Source organism: Poecilia reticulata, chromosome 2 (assembly GCF_904066995.2).
Source record: "Poecilia reticulata chromosome 2, P_reticulata-male-v2, whole genome shotgun sequence".
Classification (NCBI taxonomy): Eukaryota; Metazoa; Chordata; class Actinopteri; order Cyprinodontiformes; family Poeciliidae; genus Poecilia; species Poecilia reticulata.
The window spans coordinates 15,624,730-15,642,988 of record NC_088831.1 but is presented as its reverse complement, the minus strand read 5'-3'; the positions used below and the strand labels follow the sequence as shown (position 1 = coordinate 15,642,988).

General features: G+C 38.9%; 1 long non-coding RNA gene across 1 annotated transcript; it reads right to left on the bottom strand.

Annotated features, from left to right (window-relative positions):
- Positions 1-7,762: 7,762 nt before the first annotated feature.
- Positions 7,763-16,018, bottom strand: LOC145548037 (uncharacterized). Its single transcript, XR_014084327.1, has 3 exons — positions 14,129-16,018; positions 10,690-10,745; positions 7,763-9,790 (listed from the first exon to the last, which is right to left on the bottom strand). It is a non-coding gene; the product is annotated as an uncharacterized LOC145548037 (long non-coding RNA).
- Between the last annotated feature and the right edge of the window lie 2,241 nt (positions 16,019-18,259).

Here is an 18,259-nt window from a genome sequence, read left to right as displayed (position 1 = left end):
AGACAGTGCCGGATTTTTGAAAGCCGTAGTAGGAATAGATGTCCGATGGGCTTGCCTTCCTGATGACAACCATGTTTTTTGTCTCCTGGATTTCCCTGCCTTGCTTTCTCTTACTGGGTACCTCACTGGCTTCTGCTGTCCGGACACTGACCGCATTTATGCCCCACGATCACCAAACCACGTCAAGCCCCCGGCTTTGTCTGCCCGATTCTGCTTTCTCGTGTCTGACCCTCTCCTGTCCCATAATCCTGTCTGTTGCCATGTTGACCTGCTCCAGGTTCCTATCTAAACTACCTGCCCCAGTCAGTATTTCACCCAAAGTGATGACAATGGTCTCTCGCTTATCGGCTCCCCTGGTTCTAAAGAACTGAAATTCAGGATTCACAAGTCCATCTGGACCTTGTATCTAATTCATCACTACACTCTCAGGTTCTGGACTCCAGCCTTTTACTTTCTCCAGAACCACCCAGACTAGTCAGGTGGGACGTCATCAGGCTCTTATTGAGTGAAAAGTACAATTTGGTCATGAGATCCATTTCCTCCCCCCAGTCTGTTGCTTTTCCCACTTATATGTCGTCATAGTTACAGGTGGTGTGAGTTGGAGCTGTCTCTTCATCTGCTTCCGTGCTGAAGAAAATTACTTTTTACTAACTAACCTCATTAAGTTCCACCTTAAAAGTCTGATCTGTCCAGATGAAATGGAAAAATAAACGAATCAAAATAAGCATGGAAGCACATTTTGAAAAAAATAAATAAAACACCATGAATTACTTTTTCATCACCTTCCAGGAAGTCAGAACTTTTTACAAGGTGGTAAACATAGAAATGGAGGAAATCTGAAAGTGGTCAGATAGTATTTCACAGCACTGGAGAAGTGGATCTGTACGAAAATATAAAGCAGACAGAAATAAATCAACGTCCTTATTAACAACAAACTGAGTTATTGGATTATTATAACAATAGAGAAGTTGTTCCGATGAGAGGAAAACAAGTATGAACTCACATGAAACACCATGTTTATGAAACCAAAGGTCAAAACTAATTTGGATTTTTTTTTCAGTTAGAGTTGATTTGATAAACTCTGCCTGATGAATTAAGAATGTAATTTTAAATACCCCAAAGGAAAAAAGTAGTTAACATCTACATAAGACCTTTATGGATTCATTTATTCCCTTTTTTTTTTTTTATGAAAATATTATTTTGTGAACTATGTGTTGTGATGTGGGTTATTTTGTGGGGGGTTTCTGTGGGGGTTTTTTTGTGTGTTGGTTTCTTTCTGTAGTCAGAGGTTACTTTTATCTCATGTAGTTCTTTTGTGTGCTGGGTCTATTTACCCTCGTGTGTTCCCGTAGCTTTTGATTGTTGATTCCCTGCACCTGTTTTTTTGGTGATTTAAGTTCTAGCACACCTTTGCTGGAATCTCGTCGTTCATTTGGATCTGTGTAGCCTGTATTGTATCAGTTGCCCTTAGTTGGAATTTGGAAGAAATAAAGCTAATCCATTCAGAAGCATGTTTGTTTGCATGTGCAATGAATAACCCAGACATGCTTTTTTTTTCCCCTTTTCCTTTATAAAAATATCTAATTGTAAGAACTAAATTAAAACCAACATATTATTATTATTATTGGAAACTATATCAGTTACAAAATATTACCTAAACATGGTAAGTCATTTAGATATTGAAAATGATTTAACATCTTTTTTGTGAATATTGAGAAATGACCTTGTTCCAACCCCTCAGAGTCGTAGGCGCCAGCCCTTTCCTACACTGAATGTTGACTAGTAATGAAGGAGATCACAAGGGGGCATTCACTCTGACATTGGAGCTGGCAGCTTGCAGCAGCATTTAAATGTCCAGGGTATCTACAGGATATTTATAGTACAAGAATGCCCATTTGTGAAGGTCATTAGTAGATTCTCAGCTATTATGTTATAGCTGAGAATCATGGTTTTGCCCAAGGCACGAGCAACAATTTGGTGACCTTGATAAAGAGGGTAACTGTGAAACCAAGTTTAAAGTGTTCTGCGGTTGGGTTGGGTTATGCACTAAAACTTTCTGTCTTCATTCTTCAGGTGGAGATTCCATAGAGTGGTCTGCATCATGGTACCATTTACAGTAATCAAAGAGCTACAGGTGCTAATTTGACAGAAAAAAAAAGATTATTCAAGTATTCTCCTTGCCCTGCAATAGCCAGACTTTACAGACAACTGTTGTTAGAAGTATTGTAGTTTGAAGCTGTAAGCTATGTAGCACACACACAGTAAGGTGTTTGCTAATTGATAAGATGGCAAGGCTCGGATCACTCCGTCCACGCGAAAGTGCAACTCAAGTAGAGCAAAACTCTGATAAAAAACAGTTACATGGTGAAGGTAGTGAAGCTCGCTGTGTTCCCTGAGACGTTTGGTCAGGCATTTTTGCCTTATTAGCCAATATTAAGACACAGACAGGCAACAAAAAATAAAAAATTTTGACTCTGTGAAATTATTTGCAGAAAACCACAGAAAAATTGTTGTTAGAGCCCAAGGGTCCGATCTTAATAGATTACATATAAGGAGAGCTACGTTGCTTTTTCAAGAAGAATGAATGTTTCATATGAGCCTGTATAATTGGAACATGCATCATATATAGAAAAGGTGAGAGTTCATACTGCACCTTTTCTGGGCTTTAGTCACTACATAAAAAAAAAAAAAGCTTTTCCAGCAGTGAACAGTTTGTTTCATATTTTTCCTAAACGAATTTCTGATTGGAGATGTGGAGTAATAAGCACCTTCAGCTCTCACTTCCAGTGATTTCTTAGGGTTTACTGTCTATGTTCAGGTTTCTCCCAATAATCTGTAGCAGGGGTCTTCAGCTCCACTCCTCTAGGGCAGATTAGGTGCACTCTGCTTCAACACACGTGAGTCAAATAATTAATAATAATATTATTATGCCGAGGTGGTGCAGGGGCAAAGCACGACCCACATATTGAGGACTCGGTCCTCGTGGCGGTGATCACAGGTTCGACTCCCAGCGTGGCGACATTTGCCGCATGTCTTCCCCCTCTCTCATTGCCTTTTCCTGTTGATCTACTTTCAAATAAAGACCACTAGAGCCAACAAGAGTGATTATCTTTATATAAAAAAAAAAGATAATCACACCAGGCTTTTATTGGTTTCTATCCAGTACATACTTTCTGGAGATATTTTTACTCTGTCGTTTTTATGTAGTCCCATGCATTCGGGCTCATAACTGCAGCAGTGACTGCATCAGGATGGATGGTCACAGCAGAGCCTCATTATCTGGGATTTATTTCTACTTTACTGTGGTCTGCAGACTACGTCAGTCACCGTATCTCTTGGAGGTAGGATGACATCAGATGTTTAACGGTGTGGAAAAATTTTGATTGCTCATCAAAAACTCCCTACCACAAACTGTAATAAGTTAAGCTGAGCGTTATCTTCCGTGGAAGAAACTCCATTGCAAGAAGCTCGAGTCTTCGTCTGGCTGTTAGGGCTGCGCTAATGGGAACACAAGCTTTCTTCCAGTAATGGAACTGCCTGGGAGTGTTGTGTGTTTGCGGAAAATTGCATCTGAAACCTTATCTGACATGTTTGATACTACAGTGCCATACTATCAAAAACAAAAAAAATTGACAGTATCGCACTCGCTTTTTAAATCTCTCCTTTAAGCAGATGCCTGCACATCTTTACTTACAGCAACATAACAAACAACCAAGATCTCAAACGTTTTGGCTTGAACTCAATAAATTCAGCATTGAAAAATGGATCAAATTAGCAACAGTGGACCACATCAAAATACTCATGAATATTGAAATACTTTGTTGTACAACTTGTCTGTGTCCATTACCATTGACTGAATGTTGACTCCGTCTAGTAATGTTTCTGGGACAGGTTTGATTTGATCTGAACTGTTTGAATTTGCTGACATCGTGAAATTACAAACCATTATTATCTTGTTTAAAGCCAAAAGTAATTCGATACTGGGAAATATCAACTGCTCATCTTAAAAAGGGAAGGAACTTATTTTTAATTTAAGGGGGAAAATATGAATTTGTTGTGGTTTTGGAAAGGCTTTTAGCCCACATGCAGAACACTCTGAGGAGGCAGAATGAAAAATGAATAAGTTATTTTGAACAAATAAACAGTTGTGGACGAGTGAAGCTTCTGTGGTTTTGACTGGAGGCTGGGGGGGAACGGTGTAAAGCACTTTGAACCTGCATTGTTGCTGAAACGTGCTACACAAATACTTGATTAAAAAGGAGCCAGCGAGAAGAAAAATATCTGACATCTGGGAAGACTTTGAGATGATCGATCACAATAGGATTCTTGAATAAAAATAATTAAACCCTTCACCTCCAAAATTCTCATCATCTTGAAATGTTCACTGTTTCTTTGTTCTGCAGAGATATATCAATCTTACACAGCAGAAACAGACTCAAAGCTGTTGGAAGAGTAAAATTCTGGCCTGATGAGTAAAAATATAAGGGATCAGATCAGAGAGCCAATAGAAATCCAAGAAAAGAGCCTTTTTGAAAAATTTTTGTTTTACAGGAGGTAAATCAAAACAACGAATATTCTCTGCACCAACAAGCTCTGCATTCTGAATACACTAAAACAAATGTCTTTATTGTCAAATCAGTCGATGACAAAAGAAAACAGCCAGACAGTCAACATATTCCAGGTTTGGCTACAAATCATTCTAATAACTTAAAAAGATTAGTTAAATAGGATTAAACTGACTCCTGTTACTAAACATGAGTTTGGCAAGAACTTTGTCTGAGTGACAGGCTGCCACAGTTTCACCAGCAGATGTCACTAATGAGAAATGAATGAACCACAGAATAATGAACCTTTGGGTAAAGCAGAGGGCTGGGAAGCTTCACTGCTTCACCAGGCTTCGTTTGGCCATCACTACTAGGGGAAGATTAGAGAGGTAACTTTGTTTATTCTTTTTTTATTACACTTTGTTGAATAAAGTCAGAATAAATCTTGATTGTTTGCATTAGGGCCAGGCAATAAGACAGTAACGATAGCTGACCTGAAGGAATGATCATTTCATTGAACTTTGATCGAGAACCGCATGGCGTTCTGAGTCTGACTGCTTTATTTTTATTTTATTTCAAATGTTCAAATGCACTGTGGATGCAACTCAAATGAATTGCTTCTTATGGTAACAAGTAAATAAATATTATCCAAGATCATTTGTTCTTCAGCAAAAGAAACCCTAGTGCCTTATTGACACAGTTGAAAACAATATCTAAAATTGTAAAAACCTCAGATAAAAATGATTCATTTATTTTGATGTTTTAATAAATGTCAACCTGCTCAAAGATCCAATCTCCCACATTACTGCTACATAATGCTAATTATTCTCACTACATAGTTCTCTATCAAACATAAAACATTCCCTCCCAACTTCAGACTACTATAAGGCCTTCATTGGAGAATCCAATAAAAAAAAAAAAATGCATTGCTTCTTTTTTTCTTTTTTTTTTTAAGTGATTGCTTCCTTTCTCCAAGAATTTGAGTACATCATATGTGCGATATACTGGCTTGTGGGAATGAAAAGGCTGACTGTAGTGGTTTCAGCTGGATTGTTTCAATCATGGTAAATGGATTTTCTAAATGCCAAAGTAGCTGCTTTATAGATTTGGCTTCCCAGAGAGAAGAGCAAACTCATTTAGCAGGAATATAGCCGGGTGCCTCCATACAACCAAGTACTCACAAAGCAAACTGAGAGGACAGACAGGTTGATTTCGCCAAGTCATGTTGGGATCCTTCCATTATGATCACTTTTAATGCATCATGCTTAGAAGATGAATCCTTTTGGAAGAACCAATGGGGCAAAGATATATGGTTAGCAGATGGTTCAAACAAGTCAGGGGGTGTAGCAACTTCAAAGGTAAAGTTTTTGATGTTACATCTGATAATAATAGTCATTCAATTTTCATAGTGGTTGAATTTCATTCTTACATCTTTTTACTGAGCAACATTTATGGTTATAATTCTGATTCTTTAAATATTATTTTCTTAAATTAGCTGGAGAACACCATGTTTTTTTCTTGGTACTAAGTTTCCATCAGCGAAGGTTATTTTAGGGGGAGATTTTAATGTTTGTTTTCCACTCAACTGGATAAACATCCCTCTAGACCAGCGTTTCTCAACCCTGGTCCTCAGCGCCCCTCTGTCCTGCATGTCTTAGGTATTTCCCTTCTGCCACACACCTGAATTGTATCTCTGGGTGATTAACAGGCTTCTGCACCACTTGATGGTCATGCAATCATTTGAATCAGCTGTTCTGGAATAGAGGCACATCTAAGACATGCAGAGCAGGGGGGCATTGAGGACCAGGGTTGAGAAACACTGCTCTAGACTTAGAAATGGCCAGAACCACCTTTTGGACGTCTCTAAATGGCTAAATTTGTTAGACATTGGGAGACATTGTCATCCTTCTGACCAACAACACACCTGACCTGCAGTAACAAAAGCTTTTTAGCTCAATCTAGATCTGAGCTTATTTCAGAGAGTCAAGTAACGGAAGTAAAAATTTGCCCTGCAGTTTTAACTGATTACAAAGTTATTCATTTAAAAGCACATTTTTCTACTAAGGAGAGTAGAAGAAACTGCAGCGACTGGAAACTTAACAACTCATTAAATAACATTGAAATTCAAAAACTAATCAAACGGTACTGGACAATTGCTCAAAATAATAACCTTGGAAAATATTGGGAATTACTGAAGTATGAAATTAGAAGACATGTAGAAAGTAGAAGACAGCTTAGCAAAAGAATAAGCTGTGCAGAAAAAGAAAAGCTAGAGCCATTAATCAGATCCATCTCGGATATTACTAACATGTTAGATTATGAAGTTGTTATAACAACTACAGAAACATCAAGAAGGATTAGATTAGATTTATAAAGACAAAGCATGTGGTGCTTTTATTCGGTCTAGATTAAAATGGATTGAGGAGGGTGAAAAAATAGCAAACAGAATTTGATTTGGTCATTAAATCTGTTCCTTATAGTTTTTTATTCCTTGGCACCAAACATGCATATAAACGAACTGAATCTCCATGACTCAAATTCAATCGAAGAAACAAATATAATGGATAAGTAATTTATAAACAGATTCATCAGAGCTCGCCTAGAAACTGTCTCTACTCCCATAAGCAAACAGAGAAAAATTCTTTTTATTGCCTCATAAATATGTACTTACTAATACAATCAAATAATTTTTATTTAAGATTCTACATAAATATTATTCAGTTAAAGATAGCATTTGGAGAGAAAATGGTCTCTCCAGGACATTGACAAAAAGGCAATGCCAATGTCACATTGCCTTTTTGTCAATGTGAGGGCAAATGTATTGAACATCTATTTGTGGAGAGTTCTCAGTAATATTTTGGTGTATATATATATATGAAATCTAATTATAATCCAGGCAAAGTATTATGTCCACAAGATGAAATGGAGAGAAAACAATCCCGTCTCTTTATCATTTTAAAGAAACCGACTTAAAAACGTATGCTGCCTCTGTTGAAAAACTTAACTTTAATAATAAGAAACTTATAAAAACATTAACTCTTCTTCAGAAATGTAACTATCTCATAGGCAGATCCCTCTGTATTTTTTACTTTTATTTTGCTGTAATAGACCCTTTATTATATTTGTTTGAAATAAAATAAAATAGAGAAATTCATTATTATAATCATGAGCAGAGCTAATTTTAGCTACTAAAAAATGTGGTAGAGAAAAAAAAAACTTTGACTTTACATTGAGTCATCCAATTTATCAAAAACTCAACCTCACAGCATGACACAAACAGCTCGAAAGAGGAAAAGAAAATGTATCCTGGAGATCTGAGTGGCAATAACTGTCACTGGTTTAAGCCAAACTATTTTTTTCTGTATTTCCAATGAGGACAATGACATGAAATTCACACAACCAAACGTTTGGATTGTTTGCTACCAGCCCAAACAATCCACATTATGAAATCAAAACACAACATTATGAGAATCAAGTTGAATATAGTGAAGTTAAAAGACAGGAAATAAGTGATGACATTAAAAATATGATGTGCAAATATATTAGCAAAATAAATCCTGCTAACAATATAGCAGGTTAATTAATGAATGCTGGTTTATTGCTGATTCAATACCTGAAATGTTTTTAAGTACCTAGACATCAGATATCATTAGAGAATGATTAGAGAGCATCATTCTACTCAAGCCTTTTTAACTTACCGAAAATATACTGATGGCATTTGTTATATGCATATTTCTAAACTTGTAAGGACCAGAGGGGTCATTATCTGAAAAAAGAAAACAGAAGCAGTCGCAACCAGGAGGCGCTCGTAAGATTACCGTCTGAAGAGTCACCAGGAATAACCAGTTCAAACTATTCTGTTGATGAGACGTCGAGTAGATTTTGAAGATTTAATGTACAATGAAAAAACAAAAGCTTACAACGAAACACCATAACAGAGGGAGCCAGAGAACAAAAAAACATCTGAAAACAAAAACACAAGGAGCATGATCAGTGGGACAGGCTCTAACGGGATTAAACAGGAGGTACCAGAGAGGAGGAATGAGGAAGAGGTGGTTTACATACAGGGAGTGTGAATGCTGGAACAATGTGCTAACTGGCTAATAGGGTATAGATATGACGGGAGAGAGCAGACACAGGCTGAGGAGAAAGAGAGAGAGAGAGAGAGAGAGAGAGGCACAAGGGGTGAGCGACGGTACACAACAGGGGAACAAGGAGAATTAATGCAACGTTAATGAAAGAATAGAGTAACCAAGAAAAACTAGACACAAGAAATAAACATAAACTAGAATATCTAAGGAAGGACTGAACTAAAATAAAACAGAAAAAAGACTGATCTAAGAAAGAAAAAAAAACAACAAAGAAATAATAACTAAACAGAAAAACATCTCAAGCAACCCAGGAGACACACAGAGGAAATCTTCAAGTAATTTCAGTGAGCTTTAGAAAAACCTGTGATTATCTTAAAACAATAAGCATGCACTCAGCCATCACGGCCTCCATGAACTGTCACCGAGCAGGTGAAAGAAAAGGCACACTGGTCATTTCAAAGTAGCCCTTATTAATAAAATTACAGTAATAATGCAAACTCACAACATTAACCATAACAGTCAGACATTTTTTTCCCCCCTCAGGTATGTTTTTGTGACACACTTTGAGACTTGAGACTATTGATGAGGTCAATCATCAGGTGTGAAATGCTTCTTCCTTCAACAGCTTGTCAATGCAGACAGCAGCACAGATGAGAGTTGGCTACAGTTATGCTGGCAGCAGCCAACTCTCTGCGCTCTCCAGCAGAGATCATAGTGGAAACGGGTCTCACTCTCTCTCTCACACACACACGCACACACGCACACACACACACACACACACACCTTTATCCCTAAATCATGACTTTAAAATCAAATAACGTTTTTCTGTGTAAACATTGCTGCTCCACCATTACCGTATTTCAAAAGCATTTTAATACTACATAATCTCAACAGGATGTAGTTCATCCTTTGTCCAAAGGCTTTTAAGAGCGTTATTGCTCTTGATCTCTGTGTAGAAGCTCCATCAACAGACACCAGAAGCAGTTTGAGGTGAATGTGAGAGTTCAAAGTGGGTAAAGTTGGCTGGGACCAACTATTTGCATGTCACTGCAGACACCATGTTTGGAGGAAAACCATGGCGTGAACATCACACCCACAGATCTGTCACAGCAACAAGGTTGAACACAAGAACAACATGATGCCGGGTGGCTTTTTCTGTAAAAAAAAAAAAAAAAAAACAGGCTAAATGTAAGATTAATGTAAAAATATGTCTAGAAATTCTTCATAAAAAATCTGAAGATGAAAGAGGATCTTCAGCTAAGATCAACAGCACTGTTAGTTTCAGGGAAAGGTGCCAGACGGGCCCAAAACCTGATTTAAATCCTACTGGAGAATCTGTTGGACGGGCTGAAGGCCCTCAGAAACTTCAACATTTGCCACAGTTTACTTGAAATAATCACACACTGTCAATGCCTGAGAATAGGAGAATAGGTTTTTCATACATTGGAAGCAGTTATCACCAACAAAGGCTTTTCTGCCAAGTGTTTAATGCATTTTAGTACGAGTGTAGAATACTAATTCCCTGTGCCATAACTTGTTTCATGAACTAATGTGTTTTGATTATTTTCTACGTGTCGTACAAAGTGTTATACCCAACATCTGGTGTGAATGTCATATAAATAGTAAATATATATGTATATATATATTTACTCAAAAAAAAAACATTGATGTGATCAGTGCTTATGTTCTCTGTTGTAATTAGCAGATATAATGATGGCTTTAACAGTTCACATCTTCTCCAAGGACTGAAAAAGAAAAGTGCTGGTTTATATTTTCCCATTCCAGCATCCAAAGATGCACTTACAGCACATTGTCAGTCTCAGTATTTTAATGAAGTCAGAGGAAGGTTTCCAATAACAGCAGCGCTTCCTATTCCTATGTTGTAGTTTTTTTACTGTGCTAGAATCAAACGTGCGTTAAGCGTGTCCAGAACATCCTGCAGCAGGTAGTTGTGTAATTTGAGCAGTGTTTCCCAAATTCATTGCATGTTTTAGGTGATTCCTTCCTTCACACAGGTGTCTTCAATTGATGGCTAATTAACACCAGTGAAGTACCTGAACCATCCAGGGCTTTGAGCTTTGAGGACGAGGGTTGGGGAACGTTGATGTACCTAAATAACAGAAAGTCACAAAAATGCATGTACTTGTTGCAGAAAGACTCCCAATGAGAAACTGCTATTAACTGGCAAGGGCAAATTAAATGTCATTTCTGATGGTCTTTGCAACTCAGACAAAGGTTTTCTACCATAGAACTGACAGAGAGCGAAATTAATCTGTTCTTTTCAACTCTTCCATGTCATTTTTATACAAAAACAATGTTTTGTGAAATGGTATTTGCACATGTATTGCCTTTTCTTTTATTGTTTATAGTTTAACAATAAATCAGTTTTTAAAAAAAAAATCAGGATTGGCTAATGAAGACGCCGTCTATTTAAATATGTCTGATCTGGGGCCATGTTTCCACTGGTTTATACCTGCTGTCTTAGTGACTCAATCACAAGCAGCTTGTTCTTTGGGTGTCAGCTCATATTAAAATGCAGGCCCTCAAATTGATACTTCCCCAAGCTGTATGCAAATAAATCCGTTGCCTACGTCACAGTCAGCAACGGGCAACAAACGAGTTCCTGTCTGTCTGGGTCACATCAACACGTGCAATCTGACGAACATGTCAGCGGGCGCTGTGACAGGTGTGACGAGAGGAAAGGGTAAAGGGACAACCATGAACTTATAGGATTATAACTGCTGAATGTTCAGAGGGCAATCTTTTTCTGAACAAATCTGCTGACCCAATAAATGGAATTTTATATGTGAACCCTTTATCTATACTGTACTACATTAAGATAAATACAGTACATAGAAGATGAATAAAGAGCACTTTCAAGTTTATCCCCCTTATGAATGTTCTGTTGAATAAGTTGACATATTCTAGTATGTTCAGTTATTCAATAACTACTAAATGCAGTTGGTAATAATGGTCGTTACAATAATTACAGCAATCAAATTCTTGTCTTTTTAGGCAAATATAGTGAAAATGTTGCTGAGTTGGCAAACAGTGGGGCGGCTGAGGTTTACTGTACATGTGCAGACGTGACATGGTGCAGGTCGGTCAGCAACCCCTCTACTCCCAAAACTAAGCTAAACTAGACAGAGGAAACACTATCTACCTCTATAACTCAACATGTTAACAGAATAGTAATGAAGCCTATAGTGTCGTCTTTTACCGGCATGAAAATACAGAAGGCAGCTGGGATTCAGTATCCCAACTGTATTGAAACTAGAGCTGCCACTTTAGAGAACAGTCCGATCCAACTAAGTGAATATGAGCAGCACATTTCCAGGTGTTGTGTCGGGTACAGTAGAATGTTGTCTGACCTGTGGCTCAGCAGCGCTGAGAGGTGTGAGGTTTGAGAGAATAGCTGCTGTCCAGGTGTTAAAGCAGTCATCAACATGCACACGGTGCTGGAAAAAAAAGCTCTGAGTAACGGGGATTTTGTGTTAAAGTCTATTGAAACACAACATTGGTGTAAAGGCCGTTGCTTTTCATGCCGTTTGCTTTTTTCTGCTTCTAAAAGCAACAATGATTTTCCATTTCTACATCTGTGTAGCAGAGAATAATAAATATAAGATTTTTTCTTTCATTTTAGGATGAGTGGTCAGACTGTTGCTCTATATAAAGACCTTTCAGAGAAAAAATATTTGTGTAAGCTATGGTTGAATGCTTTATGGACATGAATGGTGAGACGTTTCCATTTAGACCAAATGGGACCGATGTATCAAAGGGGGCGTTTGGGCTCACTATTTTCATCTGTCTGCTGTGGTATTGAGCAATGCTTCACTGGTGTTTTTCCTCTCCGTTGATTGGGAACACGCTCCCCTCATCTACCCCTCAGCAGTGGCGCAACTACACATTATTCAGGTGGATGCAAAAACATAGATCGGCGCCCCCCCCCCCCGACCGAGGGACGGAACGTCAGGGTGAAGGAGCGACGCTCACTCAGCACCCCCCCCCCCCCCCCCCCGAGGCGACGATACGTGAAGGGTAAAACTCGCTACATTTACCTCGTTATGTGCGCGAGGTGAAGGAGCGTAAGGCGCGCATTAGTGTACGGGAAAACATCATCGGCGCGCCGCCCCCTCCAGACGGGGTTTTGGCGCCCCCTCTGGTGCTGCGCCCCTATGCGTTGCATACCCTGCATACCCACTTTTTGCGCCACTGCCCCTCAGCATGAAACAACTCAATTCTGGATGAACATGTCGGGGTCTCAGTTACACTTCTTAGTTTCATAAAGATAAATTTAGATTCTAAAGTTTGGGATACACTTTGACTAAATGTGCAGATAGGCTCTGCTGCACTAAAATAATTGCTTTGTGAAGAGGTCTTACTTGAAAAGAGCACACTATTTAAAAAAAAAAAAAAGCTGCTGTAATTTACGATAAGCTGTGGTTGCCAGAACTTTACCGTCTTTATACGGTAAAATTCTGGCAACCAAAACTGCCAGTATTTTATCGTATTTCCCAATATATAGTAAAATACCGTATTTCCTAAAATACGGTAAATACAGCTGTGGTTTTACCGTAGTAAATACGGCCATCCTGCCTGAGACATTAGGGTATGATATTTTGGCAACCATGACGTTAGAAATTCAGAACTGTAAACATTTTATGCAACTTACTATAAAAACAAAACATATACCATAAACATTAGTCTAAAACATGGCAGGACTGTGTGATTGAAGTGGAAACTTCAATAAAAGTTGATTTCACCATTTGTATGCTTTGGATAGCACTAGAACTGCTCTTTATTGAAGTTTCACAAATCAGATCAATGTTTCACAAATCCCACAAATTGGTTTTAAATATTCTGCTATTAGTTGGGAATAATCTAGTTCAGGTTTGAAGAGCCTAGGTGATGTAGTTTTTTAGCTAGACTAAACTGAAGATGCTTGCTGTAGTGAAAACTTAGGTGGAATCGCCCTTTAGCCATTTCCTGAATTGGAAGCTGCATTTGGAAACCAACTTCAGCTTCATCCAAGCAGCAGGGCCTAATATACAGTTCTCTTAATGTATGACAAAGCTATGGTCGGCATAAAATTAAATAATCCCAAATACATCATTTAATAAAAGCCTCTCATAAATGATGATGGCGCCAGCTGTAGGAGTTTGACATGAAGTCGGTGGATCACCAGTTCAGTCCCTGGTCTAGTTTTGAGATTTCAGTTCGAAATATAAAAGGCATTATTAAAATTACAAAAGAAACCAAAATATCACACCAGCATTCTATTCCTTGTATTAAAAAAAAATCGCAGTCTGGCTTACGGTTTTAGATTGTAGTTATAAACATCACTATTCTTTATTCTTTTGATTAGAGTAGTCTTGTTTCAGCTTTACTGCAAAAGATGTGACTAAGAAGCAGATTTAGAAGTACACAGAAAGCTACAGGATTTGTTAAAAACTGTGAGCTGCGCTGAAGGAAATAAGAGACAAGTTCAAATACCTGCCGAGGGTACAACTCCTTCCTAAAGGTGAAGATATATTATAGATATCAAAAGAAAATAAAAACGGGAGATCGTGGATTATATAGGAAATAGCGCCCCCTTCACTTCCGGAGTGCAATGATCCCATTTCCAAATAAGGTATGAGACTGACAGCGGTCCGTCCCCGCCCCTTTCTGTTTGCTGCAGCGAGGTCCTTCTCACTTCTTCTGCCGGACAGAGAGTCAACCACTGGAGAATATGGCACTGAGCGCCCTCTGCTGGCAAAACTGATCACACAATATAACACGGTATGTTTAGTTAGGCTGGTGGTCATTTGTAAATGAGTTAAGAACTCAGTGAGAGATCTTTATGATTATTCTCATCTGCTCCTTAGAAATGGGAATGTAATTAAGAGCAATGTTAATTAAGTTTGGTAAAGGTGAAGGAGCTGAAGGCTGCTGTTGTTTCAACTGGAGTGAAGTGGTGTGTCTCGACAGTGATTAATCATGTGAGTCCTGGGGTCCCTCTGTAAACAGAGAGAAGGACACCTTGGGTTTGCGCTGATACAGGTACAGTGGAGGAAAAAGCTGCTCTGAGCAGGTGGGGAAAAAATAGCTTTGGGCCTGTTCCGCCCCCTGGGGTTCTTTTTCAAAAGTGAGAGCCTGATTGGGTTCCAGCTTCCTCACAGAAATGTCAAGCAGAGGGCATTTGAAGAATTAATTTAAACACAAGTGCAGGGTGTGTCCTTAGGGACCAAGGTGATGTAATTACATGTTTTCCCATTTTTCATATGCAGACATCAGGTATCCCTCTTAGTAAGCTCTGAGAATGGCAAACTCTTAAATCTTCCTTCAACTTACAGTAACAACAAAATCTCTCCCCAGGGGAAAACAGAAGCAGATAATTGTGTCGAGGTTTTTTTTTGTTATTTTTGTGTACGTTTGTGCTCAAGTATATCTCCAGTCAGGTGTGAACAGTGCTGTTTATTTGTCCTATCTGTTAGGACAAATAACAGATCCACACTGCAAGGTGGAGCTCTGCTATGCAAACACAGAAACAAATCTGGCTTTTCTAAAACAGCAGAAATCTGATACCAGCGGGAGCGAACACAAGATAGTACCCTTCCAGAGCAGCCTTAGGGGATCAAATATAGGAAGATTGTTAGAAGCAATGTTTTCCTTTATTTCTTAAATAAGCCTAGATACATTTTTTTCCTCTCCAAGAAACCAAATACAACATCTTTACGTTTGAAATGTTTGTTGAAGGAATAAGTGTCAGAGGGAAAAGCTGATTTTTTTTTCTGCAAAGAAAAACACTCCTGAAAGATGACTGGCGTTCATATTTTACTCTCCTGGATCAGAACCAGCATGTGTACAGAGATTAAAATGTAAAAAGAAGAAACCGGAGCTGTAAAACAAGAGTTCTTAAAATATAATTTTATGATTGAATGACACATTATTAGACCTGCTGTGTGATTTCTTTAGATGGAAGCATGACTCTTTTTAGTGAACCTTGATGCCTTTTTGTCTCTCTGAGATGTCTTTTCAGGGTTTGATGAAATATACTGTTAATACCAATACACAATATGCCCTTAAAATAACTATATATTCATGTAAAACTAATAGCTCCTCAACAAAGTGGCACCATAAACTATGAAAAACAAGAAGTTATTTCTCTGGTTACCTTCCTGGGTCATGTCTCTCTCCTCATCCTCTGACGAATCCCCCTGAATAGCTAATTCTCCTTCTCCTGCCACAGTCAAACTTGTGGTAACAATAGCCAGCAATGACAATCAGCAAGTTTGGCACATTTTGCTGCGTTCATCTGAACACTTTCTGACCTTTTTCTCACAGCTTCTCTGCACCTCCTTGCAATTTGGTGCTTTATCCACTTGAGATTTGACTTGAAAAAATGCTCAAAGACTCAGACTTGACTTTGACTTGCACACCATTGACTTGAGGCTTGACTTGACTTGACCCTCTTCACTTGAGACTTGACTCGGACTTGCAACACAGTGACTTGGTTCCACCTCTGGATTGAACAGTGAGATGTTCAAACCCTGTGAAATCTTCTTACAGCCTCGGTCTGTTTTAAATTTCTCCACAGTTCCTCCCTGACCTGTCTGCTGTGTTCCTGGGACGTCATGATGCTGTTTTGTCCCCAATATTCTCTGAAAACTCCGAGGCGTCACAGAGCAGCTGGATTTTTACCGACATTAGATCACACACAGCTGGACTCTGTTTTGTCATGAAGTGGGGGCTGAATACTTTTGCTCACCACACTTTTCAGTTTTGTATTTTTAAAAAATGTTTTGAATCATGCATAATTTCCCTTCAACTTCACATTTGTATAACACTTTGTAATAAATTCCAATTGGTGTTTGTGGTTGTAATGTGACAAAATATTTAAAAAAGTTCAAGGGGTATGAATACTTTTGCAAGTCACTGTATTTAAATACATCTTAACATTAATGAGGTTGCATTGATCATTTACTATTGACTGGGAGCGTGGAGGCCACGACATGAGGGTGAACACACACTTTTAGTATGAATCCTACACAGTCTTTTGTAAATGATAACTCAGGGCTGCTCAGATCGAAGCTGTCTTTGTTATATGATGCTTGGTATTTCCTTGCACGGTCCAAACGGAGACAAAACGAAGACATTCTTTTGTGTGAGCTGCAGATTGCGTGTGTAAGTCCACCTGACTTTTCACTTAGAGACCAGTGAAAAAATGCTTGGTCTGCTCCCAAGCATTTTGATCCTGCAACCCTCAGGATGTTTTATCAGTGTTTGTTGCCTTATTGCATGTAACCTCTGCAGTAGCAGATTGTTGCTAGAGGCCTTGCTTGTGCAGCTGTTATGCCAGGTTCAAAGACAGGAAGACTTTTTGCTTTTACCGTCAGTGTGTGGTGGCTGACAGAAAATGACATTAAAAGACATACTTATGCTTAGATTTGTACTTATTGAAGATTTGATCATATGATGCACAATATTTTAAAGTTCAAATTAAGTGCGCAATTACTTGCCTGCCTTATTCGTTTGATCCCTTGCTACCGTTTCTTCTTTTTGTGTCTTGAATCTCTGTATACAACCTGGTTATGATCCACCAACATGTGAGTACTTCTGATGTTTTCGCCACTTTATCTCAAGTTGCGCAGAGCTCACTGCTGTGACGAGCTGAGAACACTTTGGAGCATCCTAAAACCCGTGGTCAAAGCTGTAAAAATCAATCCGGTGTGAAGTCTTCGTCACTTGCCTGCAGGAGACCACAGTGATCGAACTGCATCGGAACCGAGCTCCAGATGTAGTCAAGAAAGAGGTGGGTGAAGGTCTGCCTGCCTCTCTCCAGCTTTGCAAGTGCAAAGTGCGACACATGGAAGCTGTCAGCTCAACCAGGTGTAGCTGCTGCTCATCAGGATCAATGATTTGTTGACCTATGAAACAGATTTCAGCCGCATCATGAACTCCTGCTTCGTTTTGGGGGGAAAAACACCAGCCCTGGACTGGAAAAGTATTTTGTCACTTTCTGAGTTGAATCTCTCAGGAACTCTGACTTTTTTTTTTTGTTCTCCCTAGTCATGAATTTTAGTAGGTTCAGCATACATTATCAATAGAGGCTGTGTTAATTATCTCTGTTGACTGAAGTTGTGCTAAATCATACATGCTCTTCCTTACAGGGAAAAGAGTAACACAGCACACCATATAGGGGTGGGATTTCAGGAGGGAACTGGTGGGGCGGCACGGCCCTGACCGGGCCTAGAGGGGCCGGGATGGGAGGCGGGATGGGACTTCATGGATCCAAGCCTCTATCACGTCTGAGGAGAGCTACAGACGGCCGGCCCTCTCCTGACTATACCTCCTTAGTATATATAGGCTGCCCCAGTCAGAATTGAGTCATGGTTGCTAAAACCTTTACAAGACCGACTGATTTTAAGTTTTGTAGTTGGTGTAAAATATTGAATAAAATGTTGTGCTACACTGCTGGCTTTATTTTCACTCTTAAGTTTGACTTTATGACAGACATTTACAAGTGGATCACTGTCACCAAGTGCAGTTTGGGTAAAGCTTGTCACCAACGTCGTCATCAAACTGGAATCTGTTTGCAAACGGTTTGCAAACTAGGTGGAGCATTTTTAAGAGTAAGTTAAT